This window comes from Salvia splendens, chromosome 12, assembly GCF_004379255.2.
Source record: "Salvia splendens isolate huo1 chromosome 12, SspV2, whole genome shotgun sequence".
NCBI classification, from domain to species: Eukaryota; Viridiplantae; Streptophyta; class Magnoliopsida; order Lamiales; family Lamiaceae; genus Salvia; species Salvia splendens.
In genome coordinates this window covers 14,983,866-15,002,898 of record NC_056043.1, presented here as the reverse complement: position 1 = coordinate 15,002,898, position 19,033 = coordinate 14,983,866, and positions in this window count along the sequence as shown.

Genomic DNA, 19,033 nt, shown 5'->3' with positions numbered 1-19,033 from the left:
GCAAGGGGTCGATCCCATGAAGATAGACACGTAAGAAAGCATCTAGAGATTTTTGGTTAGAAAACGGCTGCTGCCACGCAAACTTGGGTTGAGATATAACTACTTCTAGACCTAAGCACGAAATTAAACACTAGACCTAGTAAACTGTAAATGGCATGCACACATCGAACATAATTAGATCTACGTAATTTTAAACTTACTTCATAGACCAAGCAAACAATTACCAACTATAGCTAAACAGAACGCAAATAGAAGTGGGGACCAACTTCCAGAAATATCAAGTACGGAAGAAAAGCTGCAACTAACAAACTAAGAACCTAACTAACAATGACATGCATAACTTCAACTGAATCAAACACGAAGATGAAGAAAACAGAGCATATACCGGGATTCAAACAAAATGTAAAAATTCGGACGTCGGAAACTTGCAAACAACCAGAAATAAAACAGATCTACGTATACTAGGCGGAATGAAATGAAAATACGAAAGCTAGGCATAAATCTCAATCACTCTTCACATCCAACGTCAGAAACTCAATCCACTCCGAATCCAAGCAAACCGAACCCAACAGCAACCAAAATCAACTCCATAGTTCCCGATTCACCCAGATCTACTTCGATCAACACCAGATTTCAACGATTCCACCCAAACTCAGCAACCAACACGAAACTCAAACATCCAACTCAGTAATCACAACAAACTCAAAATAATGAACATCCATAACCAAAACTCAACAGCAGCTCAAATACGGAAAATAGAAATTGCATAAACTACGGAAATTTAACCGAAAACACAGCCGAGCTTCGAACGACGAAGCTCGGTGAAATCCTCAGCAGTCACTAAAATAAAAATGGGAAATTGTTTATTCGCCCTCTGCAAGGATGGTATTACACCACAAATGTCGAGAATTAGAAAGCAACAGTGACGGCAAACGTAACCCCCTTTGAAACTCCGAAAATCCCCTAAGTATGCAGAAGTGTGTGAGCTAAGAACCAGAGGCCTAAGTGCCAAAAGTCCCCGAGCATTGCATGCTCTCTTCCTTATATAGATGCGGTAGGATCTTCTAGAAACCTTCGCAGAAATCTCCATTCTGCCCTTCAGTTTCACGATCCCTCCGTCTAGTCATTTTCCTCCGAATTCGCTCACTTATTCGCCATATTTGCATGGTCCTTGTAATTCATCTTCTTTGGTCCTCGACCTGGCGATTTCTTCTGCACACCTGGCTTAAAACATGTGTTAGACCCTAAAATTGTTTTAATTCAACCCCTAGACCTATGCATGAAATTAGTCTTATCAGCTATGTCCTCCGTTAGCATCGTATCCTTTCATTCGATTGCAGTCTGTGTTTTTCGTGCTTTTTCTCATCTTTCTTGGAGCATGTCCTTGAGCATCTTTATCGCCTTCTTTCTTCCCTGCACAATAGGATTATGATTAGGATTAGGATTAGGATTAGGATTAAGAGGATTAGATCAAATGTTTTCATTGAAATACAAGATTTTTACCTGTAGAAATTTATTGTATGCTGTTCCAGGAATGTTCAAGGGGAAGAAGATGAGCCCTCGTATAAATGCGTCGAAATTCCCTCTCAAACTCTCCGACGAATCCTTGGATTTGTAGCTGATTAGCTTCTTTGCAGCAAAATCAAATATAATCTGCAAAAAACACAATATATTACTCCATCTGTCCGCTGATTAAAGACGCTGATAGGGTATGAGCTCACTCCGTCGTCGGAACACACGCTCTCACACCCCAAAAGCAGCGAAAAATAAGTGAAATGTGCGTAATTGAGAATATAAGGGGAATGAGCAAATATATTGATAAGAATTCAGAGAATAACAATGCGATATGAAAAGGAACTATAGCTAAATCCCTTGGATCACAGGTCCGTAGGCCAAGAACAATCACACAGTTAACATGCTCAACAAAGCAGTGGTCCCCTTATTTTATAGATTGTTTGCCGTCTGCATATTCTTCACGGCTGTCAGCAACAACAACGTCTGTCCCCCCTCCGTCACAGCACACGCCATCCTCACTTTCCATGCACTTTTCATGCCACACGCCCTCCCTTGAATGCCAACTCGGATGCCACTTGTACCCATTATTCCTTAGCTTTATTTTCCATGTGCTCCTAATATCATGATGCATACGATCACACGTCCCCTTCAGCAATGCATGCATCAATACTCCCCCCTTTAAGGTTCCTTGTCCTCAAGGAACCAAGGAAACGAGCTTTGATTTTATCCGCGAACTACCAAGATGCATCCGCCGGAGAATGGCCGGCCCAATGGATAAGCCACTGTGTAGCTGCATGATCACGACGCTTCACCATTTTGCGCTCGAGAATTGTCTGCGGAACACTCTCCTGAATCTGGGAAGCCGGCGGCAGGTTAGAGCTCGGACCAGTAGGTGGTGCGGCAGCCTTCAACAAGGACACATGAAAAACATTGTGAATAGTGGCGGTGGCTGGCAGTTGCAATTTATAGGCCACCTTCCCTATCTTATCAAGGACTTGATATGGCTGATTCCCCTTGATCGACTTCTGCCTATAGGCCCTTAACTTCAACCACACCCAATCACCTATCTTGAATTCCTTATCCACCCGGTGCTTGTCAGCCTCCCTTTTCATGCGATCAGTCGCCTTTTGCAGGTTTCTTTTGAGCATGGCTATCATCTCCTCCTTATCCCTTAGAGCAACGTCAACCGCTTCCACTCGCGAGTCTCCCGGTAAGTAGGGAACATGTATCGGCGGAAGAAACCCATATAGCGCCTCAAACTGAGTCATCCGAATAGAGGAATCGTACGAGGTATTGTACCAAAATTCTGCGAGCCCAAGCCATTGTACCCACGAGTGAGGTCTCTCCCCAGTCATACAACGGAGGTAGCATTGCAGGCACCGATTGACCATCTCCGATTGCCCATCCGTCTCTGGGTGATAGGCCGTCGAATAAAGCAACTCAATGCCTAATAACCCAAAGAAGTCTTTCCAGAATGCGCCCACAAAAATGGATCCTCGGTCGTTGATTATCTTGACCAGCATACCATGGAGTTTAAAAACTGAGTTCAAGAAGACATCGACTACTTGCTTAGCCGTAAAAGGATGAGATAATGCCATAAAGTGTGCATACTTGCTCATTCAGTCAACGACCACCAAGATAGCATTCTTCCCCTGCGAAGTCGGTAAAGCCTCGATGAAGTCCATTATCAGATCAGTGAATAATGTCGTCGGCATCGGCAACGGCTGGAGCAGTCCAGACGGCGGGGAGTTCCCTGCCTTGTATTTCTGGCACACTACACACACCCGCACAAACTCGAGCACATCTTTCAGCATCTTCGGCCAATAGAGCAGCGATGAGAGGCGTTTATAAGTGGCTAGCCCTCCTGAATGCCCTTCCCACGGCCGAAGCATGAAAGAATGAAAGTATCTGAGCTCTCAACTCCAAGTCATTCCCAACTACCAGCCTTCCCGACCTCCTCAACTCTTCCTTCCTCCACTCAAACTTGGGATGAGAAGTATGATCCTTCTTTTTATCCTCGATAACCTGCATCATCTGAGCATCCTTTGACCATGAAGCCCGAACCTTTGTAATAAGTTCGAGGGGAATAACTGTTAGGGTTTATATACTAGAAATCACCTTTCGAGTGATTGAATACTGTAAAACTCTAAATATTATTTTCCAATGAATGCAACAGATTATTTTTGTCATAATGGTGTTATGTTTTACATTTAATGGATGTTTATTGCATATTTAAATGTATAAGCGAACATAACAAAGTCTAAGTCTTTGTTTTAGTAGACCGGTTGTGAGCTGCGCTCAATTTAAGGTACGCGGTCAGTCCTGAACAAAGAAAAAATATGAATTTCACAACCTAGATAGGCCTAAACTACCTATCGTGAAAGGTTTCAATGTCAGTCCGATTATTTCTAAGCCTTATTGAAATAAGATGACGTTGGTGTGGTATAGCACTGAATGGATCTAACAGCAAGATGAGTCTTTATGCTATCTACTGAAAGACGAGGTCTTGATAATTAATTTCTTAATCAATTTACGTTAGCATTGAGCATACGATATTGAGTATCTACTACTTTGACTTACCAAAGGTGCGGGTTTTTCGTCACCCAACGATCCAGGTATATTGAGTAGTGGTGATCATTATCTGGCGGTGCTAGGATTGCAATTATGTTGAATCGTGCACGAGGAGAGTCTCGTTTGATAACATCCACAAGAGGAGCTCGAAACAAGGTTTTATTATTCGGAACCTAGCTAGTTGGAGTTTGATTACTCTATGAATAATAAATAAGAGTTTCTTGCTAAGTCCACTCTTGGAGATTAAAATATGTTGATTAATTAAGTCCATAGCAGACATTGATTAATTAATGGATGTTTCTATCTTAAGCACAAATAAAAAGAAACCCGGAATACTTGTAATTTCGGATTTGGAAATAATGGATGTTTCTATCTTAAGCGCGGGAAATCAAATAATGGATGTTTCTATCTTAAGCGCAGGAAATCAAATAATGGATGTTTCTATCTTAAGCGCGGGAAATGAATTAAACAATTAATGGATGTTTCTATCTTCACCGCGAGCAATATGGCCAATAATTCCAATGAATGCAACAGATTATTTTTGTCATAATGTTGTTATGTTTTACATTTAATAGATGTTTATTGCGTATTTAAATGTATAAGCAAACATAACAAAGTCTAAGTCTTTGTTTTAGTAGACCGGTTGTGGGCTGCGCTCAATTTAAGGTACGCGGTCAGTCCTGAATAAAGAAAAAATATGAATTTCACAACCTAGATATGCCTAGACTACCTATCGTGAAAGGTTGCAATGTCAGTCCGATTATTTCTAAGCCTTATTGAAATAAGATGACGTTGGTGTGGTATAGCACTGAATGGATCTAACAGCAAGACGAGTCTTTATGCTATCTACTGAAAGACGAGGTCTTGATAATTAATTTCTTAATCAATGTACGTTAGCATTGAGCATACGATATTGAGTATCTTCTACTTTAACTTACCAAAGGTGCGGGTTTTTCGTCACCCAACGATCCAAGTATATTGGGTAGTGGTGATCATTATCTGGCGGTGCTAGGATTGCGATTATGTTGAATCGTGCACGAGGAGAGTCTCGTTTGATAACATCCACAAGAGGAGCTCGAAACAAGGTTTTATTATTCGGAACCTAGCTAGTTGGAGTTTGATTACTCTATAATTAATAAATAAGAGTTTCTTGCTAAGTCCATTCTTGGAGATTAAAATATGTTGATTAATTAAGTCCATAGCAGACATTGATTAATTAATGGATGTTTCTATCTTAAGCGCGAGAAATGAATTAAACAAATAAAAGGAAATTCGGAATACTTGTAATTTCAGATTTGGAAATGCAGTTCAATATTACTTCTGTAGTGGCTGCTTGTAATATTCCAATATAAGCTTATATTAAATTGTGGGTTCAATTTAATTAGTAAAAAGCTAATTGGGTGAGGCCATGTCCAAATTCTTCCTTAGATCCCTGACTGGGCCCAATATGTGACTTAATATAAATATGAAAATAAAGGAGACAGAAAACACAACTTTTCCACATCATAATTTTCGTCCCCCTCTGTTTAGAGAGAGAATCGAAAATTGTTCTCCTTCTGTGAGTAGATTTCTGTCTTCGTTATTTAAGTCCTAGTACACTGGTGAGATTTGCCCACACAAATATCAGTCTACAGTCTGGGACACTAGTCAAAAGATCCGAGGTCGAGTTCTCAAGATCTTCACGTGGAGAAGAAGCAAGCCATCTTCAATTCATAAGTGAATCAACAAGGTAAATTGGCTAACTCCGTAGTATCATGTTTTAGGGATTATTTATGCTAAAGCATGTTTAAAATTCAAGTTATGAGCATGATACATGTGATAATTACGTGAATAGAATTTGTGTAAATAATATGCTAAATAGATCAGTTTTATGTGATCCGTTAGAACGCACGCTTCTGCTACCAACCCCTTCAATAACATATGATGTGAGTGCATACAACTCTGTTTCTGGTACCCGAGATAGCGCATCATCCACCGAGTCCTCGACTCCTCTCTTGTAACGAATTTCATAATCAAATTGCATGAGTTTTGTCATCCATGCTTGCTGCGTGGGTGTAGTTAACCTCTGCTCAAACAGATACTTCAAACTCTGATGATCAGTTAGGATCACAAACTTCCGACATTGAAGGTAGTGACACCATTTCTTCACCGCGAGCAATATGGCCAATAATTCCTTCTCATAAACGGACAGGGCCTGATATTTTAGGGATAGCACCTTGCTAATGAATGCGATCGGATGCTTATCTTGCATAAGGACAACCCCAATTCCTACTCCTGATGCCTCAGTTTCCACTATGAAGTCGCGCGAGAAATCAGGCAATGCCAAAACAGGGGTTGTTGTCAGCGAGGACTTGAGCCTTTCGAAAGCCTCTTGAGCTGGTGTAGTCCACTGGAACTTGCTGCCCTTGACAACATCGATCAAGGGTCGAGCTATCAAACTATACCCTTGCACAAAACGCCTATAGTACCCCGTTAAACCGAGAAAACTCCGCACCTGTTTGATGGTTCTAGGCTGAGGCCATGCCAAACTGCTTCAATTTTCCCCTTATCAGTCGCCACCCCTGCCTTTGAGATTACATGGCCAAGATACTCCACCTCACTACATCCAAATGAACATTTAGAACGTTTAGCAAGAAGGCTATGCTCCCTCATCAACTCCAAAACCAGCCTTAGATGCTGCACATGTTCCTCTTGGTTATCACTGTATACCAAGATGTCGTCAAAGAAGACCAAAACGAATTTCCTCAAAAACTCACGGAATACCGAATTCATAAGATTTTGAAACATTGCTGGCGCATTTTTCAACCCGAAGGGCATCACTAAAAACTCGTAGTGACCCGCGTGTCACTTGAAAGCCGTCTTGTAGATATCTTCCGGAGCCATACGGACTTGCCAATAGCCCGATCGAAGATCTATTTTGGAGAAGCAAGCAGTTGATCCCAGCTCTTCCAAGAGTTCTTCAATCACCGGGATTGGATACTTATCCTTAATGGTGATAGCATTGAGGGCGCGACAATCTACACACATACGCCACGTCGCGTCCTTTTTCTTCACCAACACGATGGGACTTGCAAACGGGCTCTGGTTAGGACGAATCACCCCTGTTTGTAGCATTTCTGCTATCATGACTTCGATTGCATCTTTTTGTTGACTTGCATATCTATAGTGGCGTATGTTCACCGCCTCTGCACCACTTTTGAGAGTGATACGATGATCATGTTCTCGTTGGGGTGGCAGTCCGTGTGGCTCCTCAAAAACCTCCTTAAACTCCTGCAATACCTCGCTCAAAACTGGCCATAATTCATCCTGACCCGCAGTGAAACAGGACATGACTTCTACCACAACTGCAGTCATCACCGTACTGATCTTAACATCTTCATCCTCCAGAACTTGCTCACTCCACACATGAAGACATTGTAACTGCTCTCTTGGAGTAGCCCCCTTCTCCCCTGTCAGCCGCACCTCCTCTCCGCCAAGCATAAAGACCATGCTCGTGTCACTGAAGTCCCACCATATGCGGCCCAAGGTTGCCAACCACTGGATTCCCAAAATCAGATCATAAGTCTCAAGCCCAATGATGAAAACTCCGTAGCAAACCTCATACCCTGCATCACCCACGAAAACTCCACACACTTGCGATTACACTTCAGTACCTGACCGTTTGCCACTTCTACAGCCTTAAGAGGAACTTCCACAGTCTCACATTGAAGTTTTTCTGCCATCCGAGAGCTCAAGAAATTATGAGTGCTTCCGGTATCAACTAGCACCTTCAAGGATTTGCCATGACTCGCTCCTCAAATACGCATAATTTGCGGCGCCTTTGTTCCCCACATAGCATGGAGAGAGAGTTGTATCTCCTCCAGATTAAGTGTCTCCTCTGTAACTGGCTCCTCTTCCTCCTCAGATTCCTCCTCTCCAACCATATGCATCACGAATGCCCGCACGCCTTGAGCATACTTGATTAGCAGTGAATTTCTCAGGACACCAATAACACAACCTTTTCGCCCTCTTCTCATTCATCTCCTTTGGGGTCAAACGAGGTCGCATATTTCCACCCGACCCTGCTCTCGTGGTGCCGAAGTTCCAGAAAATCCCCTTTGAGGTCGTAGCTGTCACGGCTAAGGATTTAGTACCAGAATATGTAGCCATCCCTGATTGTCCCCCACCAGAGCTACCCTTCGGCTTCCCTCCCAACGCACGCACCGTGAGCTCTTGTAGTTTAGCTAAGGAAAACGCCTCCGCTAGCCTCTTCGGTTTGAACATCCGAACGGGCATTTGTAGCTCGTCAACTAGTCCGGACAAGAAGAAGCTTAAGGCCTGGTCCTTGTGGATACCAGTTCGCGGGTATAGCTCATAGAATGCCTCCATATACTCTTGGAGTGATCCCGATTGCCTCAGATTTCTCAGATCCGCCAGCGGATCCTCGTAGGCTTGTGCACCGAAGCGAGCTCACAATGCCAACACATAACAATCCCAATTGGCATGCCCAACCTCACCCTGCAAATTCATGAACCCCCGATGGCATTGCAAGGCTTTTCCCTCCATGTGAATCGCCACTACACGAACCCTTCCTCTCTCCGGCACTTTTGCCACCTCAAAAAAGAACTCCGCGCACATCAGCCACCCTTCAAATCCATCGCCATCGAATTTAGGGAATTCGTAGCGTGTGGATCTTCCCCAGTCCTCCGGTGGATCTGCGTTCTCACCTCCCATACCCACGAACGCCTCTCCTTCCTCCGCTTTCAACGGCTGTCGTCGGAGCTGACCATTAATAGCTGCGAGGGCCTGAATCATCTCCGCGAACTGCCCATCCAGCTTATCCTGCCTCTCCACCAAACGATCCACCACATCACTCACCACCTCGCTCACCCGTATCCACCACATCCATCAGCTTCCTCTCCGCTTCCGTCACAGACCTCGTACTTGGAGTACAATGGAATAAAATATAGAAATAGGATAAAGATAGAAAATACAGTACATTATAATTCTTTCCTCTCTTCATTTTAAGCAAATTAATAGAATGAAAACATTCAATTCCATCAAAACTAAAATGATTTTGATTAAGGGTGGCAAAACGGGTTACCCACGAGTACTTGTACCCAATTTCGGCCAAATATGTTGTCCCATTACCTGCCCCTCAACATATCGGGATTACCCGATACCCTTGTCGGGTATTATCCAGTACATTATAATTCTTTCCTCTCTTCATTTTAAGCAAATTAATAGAATGAAAACATTCAATTCCATCAAAACTAAAATGATTTTGATTAAGGGTGGCGAAACGGGTTATCCACGGATATCCGTATCCGACAAGTCTGGTACATGTACCCGATTTCAGCCAAATATGTTGTCCCAATACCTGCCCCTCAACATATCGGGATTACCCGATACCCGTGTCGGGTATCCCGTACCCGATATTGCGGGTACCCATACCCAACCCAAAAATTTAAAAATCCTAATAGACGACAATGTTCCCTAATTTAATGTATTGATTTTGATGGTAAGCTTTGAATAGATTGAGAATAAAAATGAGCGCACATTCTATAGCTAGTTCCGGTGAGTTTTCAATTATATGGTTGTTGGAATATTAAAATGTTCAAAAGAACTCTTAGAACTCTTAGATTCTATAAAGTATTAAAATATGATATATAGCTAATACTAATAATATCGGGTATTATCGGGACTAACGGGTATACCCGCGCGGGTAGCGGGTATACCCGCTACCCGTATAATGGAAAATGTTGTTCTTCACATCCCATTATATTATAAAAAAAAAGAAATTGGTATTTTAATATTTTATTTCTTAGTATATTAAATAATGAAATGTGAGGAACAACATCCCCCGTAGCGCTTCTCTGCACAACAGGGGATCCAAACTCAAACTAAAAAGGGTCTTAGGCCCTTCTTGGTATCATAAATTAAAATGATATTTCCACTTTCATTTCATTCTTTTCTGCTTGGTATATTTTTTACTTATATTATCATTCCAATTAAAACAATCATTCCATTTCTCATGGGAATAATCTTTCCTTTCATTTATAAAAAGTAACTGTTTCATTTTAGTCTCATTTATTCATATTTTAGATTTTTACATATTAAATGATATTTTAGTTTAATATCTTCTCAATTTTATACTCCCTTCGTCCCATAAAAATATGTGCACTTTCTATTTTTGTCTGTCCCATAAAAATATGAGTATTTTCATTTATGAAAAGTTATCCCAATTTATTACCCACATACATCAAGTTATTTACAACTTATACTATCATTAAAACACTAATTATAACGGGGATCCCACTATCCACTAACACTATTTTAACTACCATTCTCCTCATCACTTTTACTTTACTAATTTTATCTTAATTCCTATGTTATATCATATGCTCATATCTTTATGGGACGAAGGAAATAATTTTTAAATTTCATCTTCAAAGTAAAATTTGAAATTTCTAGTGATTAAAAAAATATATGTAAAACCACGATTCATTGGACCCTATGAAATTCTGGAGGAAGTGGGCCCAGTAGCATATCGCTTGGCATTACCATCCAACTTTGGGAACGTACACAACGTATTCCACGTCTCCCAACTTCGAAGATACGTGTTCGACCCAAAACATGTGATTCGCCATGAAGAAATCGCTCTAGAGCCTGACCTAAGTTACGAAGAAAAGCCGGTGAGAATACTAGATCGAAAGATGCAGCAACTTCGAAATAAGTCGATTACTACAGTGAGGATTTTGTGGAAACACCACGAACAGGAAGAGGCAACATGGGAGCTGGAAGAGAAAATGAAGGAAAAATGTCCCGAGCTTTTTGTCTAACTACTTCCTAAATTTCAGGACGAAATTTCTTTTAAGGGGGGTAGTATGTAACGATCCGCTAAACCGATATTAATAGAAACAATTTTATTAGCTTGATTACCTATATAAGTGACTTTTATGCGATTAAATCTGAGCTACGATAGATTGTCATCGTTGTTTGTTTTGACGTTAGGCAAGTAAATAGAACACGTAAATATCTTACACCTATATGAATATAATAAATATAAACGAATAAATAAATAAGATCCTAAAATTTAAAATCTTGATGTCCGATACATCCAACAAAAGTCCAACAAAATTTAATACATCCTACGTTCTAAGAAAGCGGGTACTTCAATGCGGACGACCACGAACTTGAACCGATTATATCTACACCAAATAAATAAACAAGTAAATAAATACTCAAATAATTAATTAAATTAAATAAAATAAAAAATAAAAAAAGAAGAGAGATGGGCAGATCCTGGAGGATCAAATTTTCAGAAGAAATCACCATTCTCTGACAAGAATAATGCAAGATACGCCACTTGCATCTTATTCTTGCAAGATACGCCACTTGCATCTTTTATGTATATGTACGTATATACAAATCTTTTTGTCTCACCCACATCATCATCAAATCCTAAGTTCTCTGCACACACCAAATCCAGTAAATAGAAACAAAGTAGAATCCTTCTGCCTTAATAACTAGAAAGAATGAGAAAACTTATCTCGAGTATGAATCTGCCAGATTCCGGCAGCAAGCTCGGCAACCCGTCGCTAACAATGACAGCCCAATACCCCAAATCCATCACTAAAATTGCAACCTTGACGGATCTACAATTAAAAACACCACACTTTTAAATTCAAGATTAAGTCCTTAAAATAAAACAAAAGGGGGGAAATGATAAAAATTGAGCATTACTTACCTGTCGGAAATCGGCGTCGGCGGCTGGGGGAGGTTCTCGGCGACGGAGGCGGATCCGCGACGGTGGGGGATCCGCAGCGGCGGCGGCGGTGCAGCGAATCGGAGGGGAAGAGAGAGAGAGAGAGAGAGTGCAGACCACCGTTGATACGACTGGACTTCCGGACGGAGGACGGCGAAGCCGCCGCCTGTGCATGCACAGTGGCGGCGGCGGCGAATCGGGAGAGAGAGAGAGGGGACGGCGGCGGCGTGAGACTGAGAGAAGAAGAGAGAGAGGAGGGGGAGAAGGGAGAGAAGAGGGGAGAGAGGGGCACCGCCGGAGCGGCGGCGCTGGCAGGGCGGCGGATCGGCGGCGACGAGAGAGAGGGGAGGGAGGTTGTGTATTTGTGAAATGAGGGAGGAAGACAATGGTAGGGTATTTTTGAATGTGGGTTTCCTAATTTTGGACTCATGATTTAATTAATTGGGCTATGCAATCACAAATTCGAGCCCAACTACAAGATCGAGCCCAACTACTTCTAATTAATTTGGGGCTGCAATGCATAGTGAATATGAGGCCCATTTCGAATTTAATTAATTTCTGGGCTTAAATCAAAATGGTTAAGTAAGATAAAATGATTTGTTATGATCCAAGTTGCTATATTTTTGTGGAATAATTAGTAAGGTATAGAACACCAATTTTAGTTGGAGCCGAAATAGCAAACGAACTAATAATAAATTATGTAAGTTTCAAAAATTCCTTAACAAAGAATATAATAAAGAATAATAATAATAATAATAATAATAATAATAATGATAATAATAACAATAATAATAGGGTTAAACCTTGAGATTTTCTTTCTAATTTAATTTAGATTAGTTTAAAACTAAATTAGTGCTATCCTATTGTGATATTTTCAAAAGGGTATGTTCGCAATTAAAGTCGGAACGAAAGATTCAAGTTAAGGGAACTAAACGATCAAGGTGAGCTTTCTTATACTAAAAATACAAATCGTATTTTGTGAAAACACGAACACATGTTCGTGATTTTTAAAGATGTTGTCTTGCCATAAATGTTTTGTATGATGCCTATCTGTTGGCTAAGGCCAAGTGAATTATGAATGATGATATATGTGAATCGAATTCGGGTCCTAGTAAGGGTGGTGTCCCTACTTGGACTAGTGTACACAGGAAACCTCTGACCGTGAAAGGTAGAGAAGGTGACCGTGGAAGGTGGCCACCTTCCCGGCACATGGAAACCTCTGACATGATGGGCAGAGAAGGTGACCGTGGAAGGTGGCCACCTTCCCGGCACATGGAAACCTCTGACATGTTGGGCAGAGAAGGTGACCGTGCGAGAACACCATCTTGACTTTTCATGATCGAGTAACTTTTCTTCTATGTATCGAGTAACTTTTCTTCTATGTATCGGGTAACTTTTCTTCTATGTATCAGCACTTGATTAGTCATGTCTCGCAACCAATGTTTGATTTTATTTTCCCTAAATTCCTTTCCCGCTTCTTATACCCCCACCCCTAGTCACGGTTCCCCGACTATGCTATCCTTAGCAAAGTGAAGCAGCCAATGCAATATGAGGTAAATCTGCAGCTTGGTTCTCGGTTGCTCCGCGGCTGAACCATAATAATGTGAACATTGCTGCTTGGATGAGATAATGGTGGGTGAGATTCACCAGGATCGAGAAGTCGATCGGGGTGATGGCAACCCATGGAGCATACGTGGGTAAAACTCAATATTACAGAGCCTTCTCTTCAACAACATGAATAGGCAGGGGAAGAGGTCTCATCCGCGACTCGAGAGGACAAATGATGCGTGCATTCTGCGCACAGTTTGCAGTGGCATCTAGTTTGGTAGCCGAAATGATCGCCTCCAGTCAAGGATTTACCCTTACCCGAACAATGGGCAATCGAATGTGGATTGAACTTGATGCCATGGTGCTGGTGATGATGCTTAATGCGGACACATCGGGCTCGACACACAATGACAAAGATTAGGAAGGATCCCATAAGGATACAATATAAAATCTCGCACATTACTTGGGGAAGGGAATAAAGCGGAAGATTTCCTCGTGGGAAGAAGATCCATTAACCAGGGCCTTGAGATTTCTGACGGGAGGACTTCCCCAATGAAACTCCAGGCGATTGTTGAACTCAAAAGACAAGGCATCCCGAACTTCAGATTCACACCAAGATGGAGAGAAGAGTAGTTAATAGTACCGAACTGGTTTGGTTTATTTGTAATCGTTTATGAGTGTAACATAGTGTAGCACAGTGTCAGATTTCGTAGGGTTGGTCCCCATGTTACTCTTTGTTTGTTGGGTGATGGCCACTTTTGGGCTCCCCCATGTATTTTGATCTTTTCGTTGAATAGTAAACAGGTCGGGGGTCAGCCAAACACCCCACCCTCGGGGTCAGTTGTTTTATCGTACAATATTATATTTTATCATGTAATATCAAGTTTAAGGTCGTTATCGTATCATGCCAAGCTAAATTGTATAGTAGTTTACTAACATTAATGGTGGTACTAGCAATTTTTGACATGACATGAACAGACACGAAGTTAATGAGATCCAATTAGAACCTGATTGTTAGAGTAGGGTTTGGGTTTGACCTGATAACATAGTTTTTAAATATCAGCTACGACATCATTATGGCGCTAAACCGTAGCGGTTCGTGATGGAAACGCAATCGCCACACTGATTTTTGGCATTTTCCTGTGTCGGCCGCCATGGTCGCGGCGTCATGCTGCCATAATTATTGACAATTTTTGGTCTGATTTTGACTTTTTTAATTGAATTTTGACTTTAAGCCCAATTATACAAGCTAATCAACATATGTTAAGATCTAGTTTATATTTATGAAAATTATGATACTTATGAATTATGGAGGATATATATATGCATACATATTGTCCCAATTACATATACAATTGATCAAGTAGTTTATAAAAAAAATTTGTATTGTTTTCTTTGTTTTACGTATAGGATTTGCAAGAATGTGTACTAGAGAAGAAGTTTCTTCAGCGGCCCCTAGTGGAAAGGTTTGACTGATCGGGGCTAGAAATATTGCACTCTAATTGAAGAAAATTCGACCAATAAAGTGCTATGCAACTATTGTGATAAAGTGGTGCACTATTTTTTAGCACTACAACTACTTAAAAATAGTCAAGGCAGAAATAGTGTAGCTAAATGTCATGTAACACTCTGGAAAATATAGTATATAAGATAATATATAGTAACAATTTTTTTGTGAACTTAGAACCCAAAGTAATTTTCTTTTAGGTAGGTTCTATGCATTTAGAGACACCTCTTTCATAAGAAAAGTCATGACCTTAGTTGAAGATCTTTGTTAGAAGGTGCTCCCTCCGTCCCACTTAAGATGACACACTTTCCTTTTTAGTTTGTCACAACCAAGATGACACATTTCTATTTTTGGTAACTCTATCTCTTTCGATTAATAAACTCAACCATTTTTTTCTCTCTCCAATTATATATTCCACTCTCTTTATCTCTCCATTTAATACTTACACTCACATTTTCTCTTTCTAATTAAACACATTAGAGCATCCACAACGGTGGTGGCCCAACCCGCGTCCGTCCGCGCCGCTGGCACGGATGTATCTCGCCGTCGTGGCAGCGAGCAGGACACGTGGCGCGCGGCGATTGGGCAACGACATAGCCGTTGCCTTTGATATTTTTTTAAATTAAAAATCGGTTTTTAATTAAAAAAACCGATTAAAAAAATTCACTTCCCAAAAAAAATATATCCGTTTATTACCGTTTTTTACCACTTTTTAATTTTTTATTTATTTTTTTCCCCCAAAAATACACACTTTCATGTATAAATACCCCCACTTTCACACCCAAAAATTCACATCAAACTACACAATTCTCATCTTCATTCTCTCATATCCATTCTCATCTTCATTCTCTCATATCTATTTTCATCTTCATTCTCTCATACCTTACAACATAACAATGTCCGGCCAAGGTGATGACCACCCGCCCTCTCACGGTTGGAACCCCGAATGGTTCGGTTCACAACCGTTTCCTAGTCCAAAAACGGAATATTAGGCCCCTCCTCAAACCCAAGACTCGGGCGTTCCGGGTGGCTACCGGCCATACCCAATCGACAACCAAGGTGCCTGTGAAGGGCGATACGGGTGGACACCGGAGCCTAGTCCGACCGCCCCCTCCGAAACTCCGCCTCCTCCTACTCGCGGTGTCCGCACACCGTACACTCCGGCGGAGATGGATAAATTGTTCAAGGCGTACTTGGAAATCTCTGAAGATGCGGTGGTTGGTACGAACCAATCCGACGATCACTTTTGGCGGCGCGTCTCTCGCCGGTACAATGAAAACCGGCCACCGGGAACGATCGAGCGCAACGAGAGTATGGTGCGCAACTCCATCGGCCGAGCCAACGAAGAAATTGGAAAATTCAATGGCTATTTCTTCCAGGAGACGCGGAATGCCGGGAGCGGCCGGAGCGAGGTCGACATCATCACTGCCGCGCTGAGCACCTACCAATCCATGAAGGGCAAGTCGTTCAAGTACCTCAACATTTGGCAGGACACGCGGACGCACCCGAAGTATATGGGAGGGAGGCGTAACATCCTCCTCTAGCGGCTCCTCCAAACGGTCAAGGTCGGTATCCCTATCCGACGCCGGCTCCGAAAAAGTGGCTAGCCAACTCGCCGGAGCTAACTTGGGTAGCCCCGACGCCGGACCAAGTGGTTCCCGACGCCGACCGCAAGGAAGGAAGAAGGCGGCGGCCGACCGTTTCGCGCCGCGACTCCATCTGCCCCCGCTCCCGAACCCGCTCCCTCCACCCCCGAACAACTCGCTGTGGATGCTCTTAGGCCAACTCAATATGGTTGATAGGTCAACTATGACCCCCACGCAACTTCAAACGCACGAGACCATGATATTGGGTCTCCAAAAATAATTGGTGTTAGTGTCGCCGGATGAGTAGTCTTCCTCAAGTAATATTAGCCAATAATTATGTAATTTTTAATTTTTAGGAGTTTAATTATGTAATTTTTAATTTTTAATATTTTAATTATGTAATTTTTAATTTATAGGATTTTAATTATGTCTTTTTTATTTTATTTGTAATTTGTAATATTTATTGTGGTTTTTGAATGAATTTTAATATTATGGAAATGTTTTTTGTTTAATTGAATTTTAAATTGAATTGTGTTCGTCCTTGCGGAAGAGCACAACTGTGGGTGTTGTGCTCTTGCCAGAGAGCAGGCATGAATAGTGGCGTCGGGCCCACAACCGTGCTCGCTGGCAAGAGCACGGTTGTGGATGCTCTTAACCAACTACTCCTACAATCCTGTGCCGACTAAGCAATGTGTCATCTTAGCCGGGACGGAGGGAGTAGAATTTAGATTTAAGGTAGAATTGATGGGATTGTTTGGACTACAAAATTGTTCAAATCATACTTTATTTGGTTTGACTAAAGTTTATTTCATAATAATTGGGACTGATTTATTCCTACAATTGAAGTCCATGTAATTTAATTCTTTTAAACCATAGGCCTAATTTTAAATTAATTCTAGAAATTGCTCAAACTTATCTCAAGCTACCAATCATTTTTAACCATTTGGAGTTAAGCTTAGATGGGTGTACTATGGGTGCATATGTGGAAGCGTGAGTGTTTTTTAAAGAGACCAGAAGCAAAACATTAGGGCATACGCAACGCGGCGTGGAACCGTCCCGCGTTCCGTGCCGAGGGACGGAACGCCCGCGAGACGCGTTGCGGCACACCGTCCTGCCCCAGAACCGTTCCCATCTCGTCCCGTGGCCCGTCCCTGCGAGACAAGGGACGGGATGTCTCGCCACGCGCCATGGCGACGTGGCGCGCCCCTACGCCATGCGTGGCGCCCACTCGCCGGCCCGCGAGTGGGCGTCGTTACCGCTGACGCAATAATTCATTTTTTTTAAATGAATTTTAAAAAAATATTTTTTATTTATAAAAATTAATTTTTATATTTAAAAACATTTTTTACAAATAAATGAATACAAGAAATTCGTAATAGTCCATATATATTTGATGGTCTTGCGAATTTATGAAACTCATTCTTGGTTGTTTCTCTTTCATAGAGACATCCTTGAATGTTTTATGTTCCACTTTCGATGTGGGACAAACTCATTCTTGGTTGTTTCTCTTTTATAGAGACATCCTTGAATGTTTTATGTTCCACTTTCGATGTGGGACAAACTCATTCTTGGTTATTTCTCTTTTATAGAGACATCCTTGAATGTTTTATGTTCCACTTTATATGTGGGACAAACTCACTCTTGGTTGTTTCTCTTTTATAGAGACATCCTTGAATGTTTTATGTTTCACTTTCGATGTGGGACAAACTCATTCTTAGTTGTTTCTCTTTTATAGAGACATCTTCGAATGTTTTATATTCCACTTTCGATGTGGGACAAACTCACTCTTAGTTGTTTCTCTTTTATAGAGACATCCTTGAATGTTTTATGTTCCACTTTCGATGTGGGACAAACTCATCCTTGGTTATTTTATGTTCCACTTTCGATGTGGGATTTTAATTATGTCTTTTTCTATTTTTTTAAATTATGTCATTTTTATTTTTTTAGGATTTTAATTACGTCTTTTTCTATTTTTTTGAATTTTAAGTTGTAATGTTATTTTAATTTTAATGAAGTGTGTTTGTTTTAATTGAATTGGGTTGGAAATAAAAATAAAAAATGAAATTGAATGAATAGTAATTTAAGGAACGGTTAAGGAATGGAGGGTTGCAGGTTCCGTTCCTTAGTTAAGGAATGGAGTAAAAAAGTACAGTGGGGTCCGCAAATAGTTGTTTAAGGAACGGTATAGCAACAGCGTCGTGGAGAAAAGGGAAAGGGGGAAGAAAAGGACGATTAAGAGGTATGGTGTAAAAATTTCCTCACGAAGTGGTCATCGTCTTTACAAAACAAATTATTTAAATCACATGAATTTTGTGCAACAATTCTTTCCCTTTGATGTGTAGCTTATGTAAGTATCTCATGGTTCTGAATTGGGGTTTGAAATTCCGGGAAAGAAAGAGGAAAGGTTGTTGTTGTTTCGGTTCGCCGCTGTGCGACGCAGCAATCTGTTCAACCCTTTCCTGATGGTTTAATCATGGATTTTTGGTGTATTTTTATACCCCGTTGAACCTATTCTGATAGGCTTCATTTTGATATCGTTTGATTTACAGTTTTCCTGTC